The following is a 7500-nucleotide window of genomic DNA, read 5'->3' as shown; positions in this document are numbered from 1 at the left end:
GCCCGCCGAATACGTCCCCTTACTGGCTCCCGCCTCGGGACTTTGTCAGAAATTCATTCGGGCAAGGTTTCCATTCGGCGGCCGGAGCACCGGTAGTCATACGGAAAATGCCGCCCCTCGGCCGGCATGGGCCTGCGAATAGGTCCCGCTGACAGACTTCCGCAATTGGGTATTTGTCCGAAAATCCATACCGGCAATCTTCGGAATCGTGCGGAAAAGCTGCCGCGTGGCCCGGGTTAACCAATTGGGGAGGCCGGTGCCATCTACCGAATACTTCAACAACTCGTGAAAACGGCCTCCCTATATATCTGCAGGAACCCCGCCAATGCCCCCGTACAGAAATTGCATGTGTCAAAGGGGCGGCCGAATCTGACCCCGGCGGCCGAGCCTCTGGAACTCCGGGTCGGCCTCGGCCGGCAAATCCGACCCCCATCCAGACTTCCGGAGCGGACTTGGTTAACGAATTGCCACCGGGCAAATGGTTAACCGACAGATCTTGGAGGCTCGTTACCCAAGCCATCCCCCGCCGGTGCGAAAAGTTAACAATCAGCGGGCGGGCAATTCGTGAACCGACCGGGACCGGGCAATTCGTTAACCATTCGGAACCGGGCAATTCGTTAACCAACCTTGTCCTGGCAATGAGTGCACCAACCCGGCCGGACAATTCGTTAACCAAGCTGGCTCTGGCAATTCGTTAACCAACCTGGCCGGGACAATTCGTTAACCAACCCGGCCGGACAATTCGTTAACCAAGCTGGCTCTGGCAATTCGTTAACCTACCCGGCCATGGCAATTCGTTAACCAACCTGACCCTGACAATTCGGTAACCAACCCTGTCCTGGCAATGAGTGCACCAGCCCGGCCGGACAATTCGGTAACCAACCAGACCCTGGCAATTCGTTAACCAACCAGGACGGGCAATTCGTCAACCAACCCTGTCCTGGCAATGAGTGCACCAACCCGGCCGGACAATTCGGTAACCAACCAGACCCTGGCAATTCGTTAACCAACCAGGACGGGCAATTCGTCAACCAACCCTGTCCTGGCAATGAGTGCACCAACCCGGCCGGACAATTCGGTAACCAACCAGACCCTGGCAATTCGTTAACCAACCTGACCCGGACAATTCGTTAACCAACCAGGACGGGCAATTCGTTAACCAACCAGGCCCGGACAATACTTTAACCACCCTGGTTTTCCAATTCGTGAACCAACTGGGAACGGACAATTCGGTAACCAACCCTGTCCTGGCAATGAGTGCACCAACCCGGCCGGACAATTCGTTAACCACCCTGTCCTTGCCAATTCGTGAACCAACTGGGAACGGACAATTCGTTAACCAACCCGGCCGGACAATTCGTTAACCAAGCTGGCTCTGGCAATTCGTTAACCTACCCGGCCATGGCAATTCGTTAACCAACCTGACCCTGACAATTCGTTAACCAGCCAGGACGGGCAATTCGTTAACCAACCTGGCCCGGACAATTCGTTAACCAGCCAGGACGGGCAATTCGTTAACCAACCTGGCCCGGACAATTCCTTAACCACCCTGGCCTTGCCAATTCGTGAACCAACTGGGAACGGACAATTCATTAAACAACCCTGTCCTGGCAATGAGTGCACCAACCCAGCCGGACAATTCGTTAACCAGTCTGACCCGGACAATTCGCTAACCAACCCTGCTCGGGCAAATCGTTAACCAAGCCCAACCCCGACAATTCGTTCACCAACCTTGCACGGTCAAGTCGTTAACCAAGCCCAAACCCGACAATTCGTTAACCAACCCATACGTGGCAATTCGCTAAACAACCCGGCTCGGGCAAATGGTTAACCAAGCCGGCCGGGCAAATCGGTAACCGGCCCGGCAGTCCCGACAATTCGACAATCAACCAGCTGAGGACAAACCCTTCGCCCTCAATAACAACTAGTTCTTGCCCCGCCGTCAAAATGTCCCGGCCGATGTTCATCAGAAACTCCTTGCTGGCCCATGGGCCCCCCCTCCTTACCTTAAGAGAGTCATAGTTACTCCCGCCGTTTACCCGCGCCGCACTGAATTTCGTCAAGTTGGGTCTGGCAACCTGCTAACCCGGCCGGCCGGGCCTGACAACGCTCTAGAAACCCGGAACAGGCAGTTTCGTGAACCAACCGCGCACGCTCCTGACAATGCGTTCACCCACCCTGCTCGGGCAAATCGTTAACCAAGCCCAACCCTGACAATGCGTTAATCAACCCGGCCATGGCAATTCATTAACCAACCCGGCTCGGACAAATGGTTAACCAAGCCCAACCCTGACAATTCGGTAACCAACCCGGCCCGGGCAAATGGTTAACCAAGCCGGCCGGGCAAATCGGTAACCGGCCCGGCAGCCCCGACTATTCGACAATCAACCAGCTGAGGACAAACCCTTCACCCTCAATAACAACTACGTCTTGCCCCGCCGTCAAAATGTCCCGGCCGATGTTCATCAGAAACTCCTTGCTGGCCCATGGGGCCCCCCTCCTTACCTTAAGAGAGTCATAGTTACTCCCGCCGTTTACCCGCGCCGCACTGAATTTCGTCAAGTTGGGTCTGGCAAGCCGCTAACCCGGCCGGCCGGGCCTGACAACGCTCTAGAAACCCGGAACAGGCAGTTTCGTGAACCAACCGCGCACGCTCCTGACAATGCGTTAGCCAACCCTGCTCGGGCAAATCGTTAATCAAGCCCAACCCTGAAACTGCGTTAACCAACCCGGCCATGGCAATTCATTAACCAACCCGGCTCGGACAAATGGTTAACCAAGCCCAACCCTGACAATTCGGTAACCAACCCGGCTCGGGCAAATGGTTAACCAAGCCGGCCGGGCAAATCGCTAACCGGCCCGGCAGTCCCGACAATTCGACAATCAACCCGCTGAGGACAAACCCTTCGCCCTCAATAACAACTAGTTCTTGCCCCGCCGTCAAAATGTCCCGGCCGATGTTCATCAGAAACTCCTTGCTGGCCCATGGGCCCCCCTCCATACCTTAAGAGAGTCATAGTTACTCCCGCCGTTTACCCGCGCCGCACTGAATTTCGTCAAGTTGGGTCTGGCAAGCCGCTAACCCGGCCGGCCGGGCCTGACAACGCTCTAGAAACCCGGAACAGGCAGTTTCGTGAACCAACCGCGCACGCTCCTGACAATGCGTTAGCCAACCCTGCTCGGGCAAATCGTTAATCAAGCCCAACCCTGAAACTGCGTTAACCAACCCGGCCATGGCAATTCATTAACCAACCCGGCTCGGACAAATGGTTAACCAAGCCCAACCCTGACAATTCGGTAACCAACCCGGCTCGGGCAAATGGTTAACCAAGCCGGCCGGGCAAATCGCTAACCGGCCCGGCAGTCCCGACAATTCGACAATCAACCCGCTGAGGACAAACCCTTCGCCCTCAATAACAACTAGTTCTTGCCCCGCCGTCAAAATGTCCCGGCCGATGTTCATCAGAAACTCCTTGCTGGCCCATGGGCCCCCCTCCATACCTTAAGAGAGTCATAGTTACTCCCGCCGTTTACCCGCGCCGCACTGAATTTCGTCAAGTTGGGTCTGGCAAGCCGCTAACCCGGCCGGCCGGGCCTGACAACGCTCTAGAAACCCGGAACAGGCAGTTTCGTGAACCAACCGCGCACGCTCCTGACAATGCGTTAGCCAACCCTGCTCGGGCAAATCGTTAATCAAGCCCAACCCTGAAACTGCGTTAACCAACCCGGCCATGGCAATTCATTAACCAACCCGGCTCGGACAAATGGTTAACCAAGCCCAACCCTGACAATTCGTTAACCAACCCGGCCCGGGCAAATGGTTAACCAAGCCGGCCGGGCAAATCGGTAACCGGCCCGGCAGCCCCGACTATTCGACAATCAACCAGCTGAGGACAAACCCTTCACCCTCAATAACAACTACGTCTTGCCCCGCCGTCAAAATGTCCCGGCCGATGTTCATCAGAAACTCCTTGCTGGCCCATGGGGCCCCCCTCCTTACCTTAAGAGAGTCATAGTTACTCCCGCCGTTTACCCGCGCCGCACTGAATTTCGTCAAGTTGGGTCTGGCAAGCCGCTAACCCGGCCGGCCGGGCCTGACAACGCTCTAGAAACCCGGAACAGGCAGTTTCGTGAACCAACCGCGCACGCTCCTGACAATGCGTTAGCCAACCCTGCTCGGGCAAATCGTTAATCAAGCCCAACCCTGAAACTGCGTTAACCAACCCGGCCATGGCAATTCATTAACCAACCCGGCTCGGACAAATGGTTAACCAAGCCCAACCCTGACAATTCGGTAACCAACCCGGCTCGGGCAAATGGTTAACCAAGCCGGCCGGGCAAATCGCTAACCGGCCCGGCAGTCCCGACAATTCGACAATCAACCCGCTGAGGACAAACCCTTCGCCCTCAATAACAACTAGTTCTTGCCCCGCCGTCAAAATGTCCCGGCCGATGTTCATCAGAAACTCCTTGCTGGCCCATGGGCCCCCCTCCATACCTTAAGAGAGTCATAGTTACTCCCGCCGTTTACCCGCGCCGCACTGAATTTCGTCAAGTTGGGTCTGGCAAGCCGCTAACCCGGCCGGCCGGGCCTGACAACGCTCTAGAAACCCGGAACAGGCAGTTTCGTGAACCAACCGCGCACGCTCCTGACAATGCGTTAGCCAACCCTGCTCGGGCAAATCGTTAATCAAGCCCAACCCTGAAACTGCGTTAACCAACCCGGCCATGGCAATTCATTAACCAACCCGGCCCGGGCAAATGGTTAACCAAGCCCAACCCTGACAATTCGTTAACCAACCCGGCTCGGGCAAATGGTTAACCAAGCCGGCCGGGCAAATCGCTAACCGGCCCGGCAGTCCCGACAATTCGACAATCAACCAGCTGAGGACAAACCCTTCGCCCTGAATAACAACTAGTTCTTGCCCCGCCGTCAAAATGTCCCGGCCGATGTTCATCAGAAACTCCTTGCTGGCCCATGGGCCCCCCCTCCTTACCTTAAGAGAGTCATAGTTACTCCCGCCGTTTACCCGCGCCGCACTGAATTTCGTCAAGTTGGGTCTGGCAAGCCGCTAACCCGGCCGGCCGGGCCTGACAACGCTCTAGAAACCCGGAACAGGCAGTTTCGTGAACCAACCGCGCACGCTCCTGACAATGCGTTAGCCAACCCTGCTCGGGCAAATCGTTAATCAAGCCCAACCCTGAAACTGCGTTAACCAACCCGGCCATGGCAATTCATTAACCAACCCGGCCCGGGCAAATGGTTAACCAAGCCCAACCCTGACAATTCGTTAACCAACCCGGCTCGGGCAAATGGTTAACCAAGCCGGCCGGGCAAATCGGTAACCGGCCCGGCAGTCCCGACAATTCGACAATCAACCAGCTGAGGACAAACCCTTCGCCCTCAATAACAACTAGTTCTTGACCCGCCGTCAAAATGTCCCGGCCGATGTTCATCAGAAACTCCTTGCTGGCCCATGGGCCCCCCCTCCTTACCTTAAGAGAGTCATAGTTACTCCCGCCGTTTACCCGCGCCGCACTGAATTTCGTCAAGTTGGGTCTGGCAACCTGCTAACCCGGCCGGCCGGGCCTGACAACGCTCTAGAAACCCGGAACAGGCAGTTTCGTGAACCAACCGCGCACGCTCCTGACAATGCGTTCACCCACCCTGCTCGGGCAAATCGTTAACCAAGCCCAACCCTGACAATGCGTTAATCAACCCGGCCATGGCAATTCATTAACCAACCCGGCTCGGGCAAATGGTGAACCAAGCCCAACCCTGACAATTCGGTAACCAACCCGGCTCGGGCAAATGGTTAACCAAGCCGGCCGGGCAAATCGTTAACCGGCCCGGCAGTCCCGACAATTCGACAATCAACCCGCTGAGGACAAACCCTTCGCCCTCAATAACAACTAGTTCTTGCCCCGCCGTCAAAATGTCCCGGCCGATGTTCATCAGAAACTCCTTGCTGGCCCATGGGCCCCCCTCCATACCTTAAGAGAGTCATAGTTACTCCCGCCGTTTACCCGCGCCGCACTGAATTTCGTCAAGTTGGGTCTGGCAAGCCGCTAACCCGGCCGGCCGGGCCTGACAACGCTCTAGAAACCCGGAACAGGCAGTTTCGTGAACCAACCGCGCACGCTCCTGACAATGCGTTAGCCAACCCTGCTCGGGCAAATCGTTAATCAAGCCCAACCCTGAAACTGCGTTAACCAACCCGGCCATGGCAATTCATTAACCAACCCGGCTCGGACAAATGGTTAACCAAGCCCAACCCTGACAATTCGGTAACCAACCCGGCTCGGGCAAATGGTTAACCAAGCCGGCCGGGCAAATCGCTAACCGGCCCGGCAGTCCCGACAATTCGACAATCAACCAGCTGAGGACAAACCCTTCGCCCTCAATAACAACTAGTTCTTGCCCCGCCGTCAAAATGTCCCGGCCGATGTTCATCAGAAACTCCTTGCTGGCCCATGGGCCCCCCGCCTTAAGTCATAGTTACTCCCGCCGAATACCCGCGCTTCACTGAATTTCGTCAAGCTGGCCCTGTCAAATCCTTAACCCGACCGGACCCTGACAATTCGATAAAAAAAACCAGCTGGCGCAGCCCACCTCTTCCAATACTACGGCGCACGGGGCCCGCGCGGTGGGTGGGTGGGTGGGTGTGTGGGTGTGTGAGCTTGAACCATGTGTCCGGAGATCGGGTGGTCCAGGGAGTTTTGGTTACCCAGGTGCAATTCGTTAACCAAGTCTGGCTCGGAAGTCCGGATGCGGGTCGGATTTGCCGGCCACTGCCGGCCGGGAGTTCCAGAGCCCCGGCCGCCGGGGTCAAGTTCGGCCGCCCCTTTGACACATGCGATTTCTGTACGGGGGCATTGGCGGGGTTCCTGCAGATATATGGGGAGGCGGTTTTCACGATCACCGAGGAGTGGTCGACAGGCGGCACGGGCCTCCCCACATCGTTAACCCGGGCCGCGTGGCGGCATTTACGGCCGAATCTCAACTTTGCCCGTACGAATTTTCGGACCAATTCCCACTGGCGGAAGTCCGCCTGGGGACCGATTCGGAGGGCTGTGCCGGCCGGGCGGCGGCATTTTCGGCCGGACCACCGGAGCTCCCCGCGCCTACCCGATGTCTCGAGTCACAACTTGGGACTTTCGGGCGGGCGGGTTCCACGGCCTCTGGCCGGTCGAGGCGCGCCATCCATCCACGGTGGGAGCAATCCCGCCGGAGGGCCGCCCACCGACCGACCGAGGCGAGCTTCGGCTAACGCAGCGGCGCCGGTTAACGAAGAGGCGCCTAACTTTACCGCCAAGGGGGACAACACTAATTATGCCCCTAACCGCGCCAAAAAGTTGGCTGGGCAACTCGTTAACCAAAACTGCCCGCAGCCGGCGGAGAGCCCGGGCAACTCGTTAACCCGAGCCACAATTCCACCTCTCTCTTCCCGCACCAACTCCAGCCGGGGCAACTCGTTAACCGAGGCCATAGCAGCACCC

Source organism: Mobula birostris, unplaced genomic scaffold, assembly GCF_030028105.1.
Source record: "Mobula birostris isolate sMobBir1 unplaced genomic scaffold, sMobBir1.hap1 scaffold_502, whole genome shotgun sequence".
Classification (NCBI taxonomy): domain Eukaryota; kingdom Metazoa; phylum Chordata; class Chondrichthyes; order Myliobatiformes; family Myliobatidae; genus Mobula; species Mobula birostris.
The sequence above is the reverse complement of the archived record's forward strand: the minus strand, read 5'-3'. Positions refer to the sequence as shown.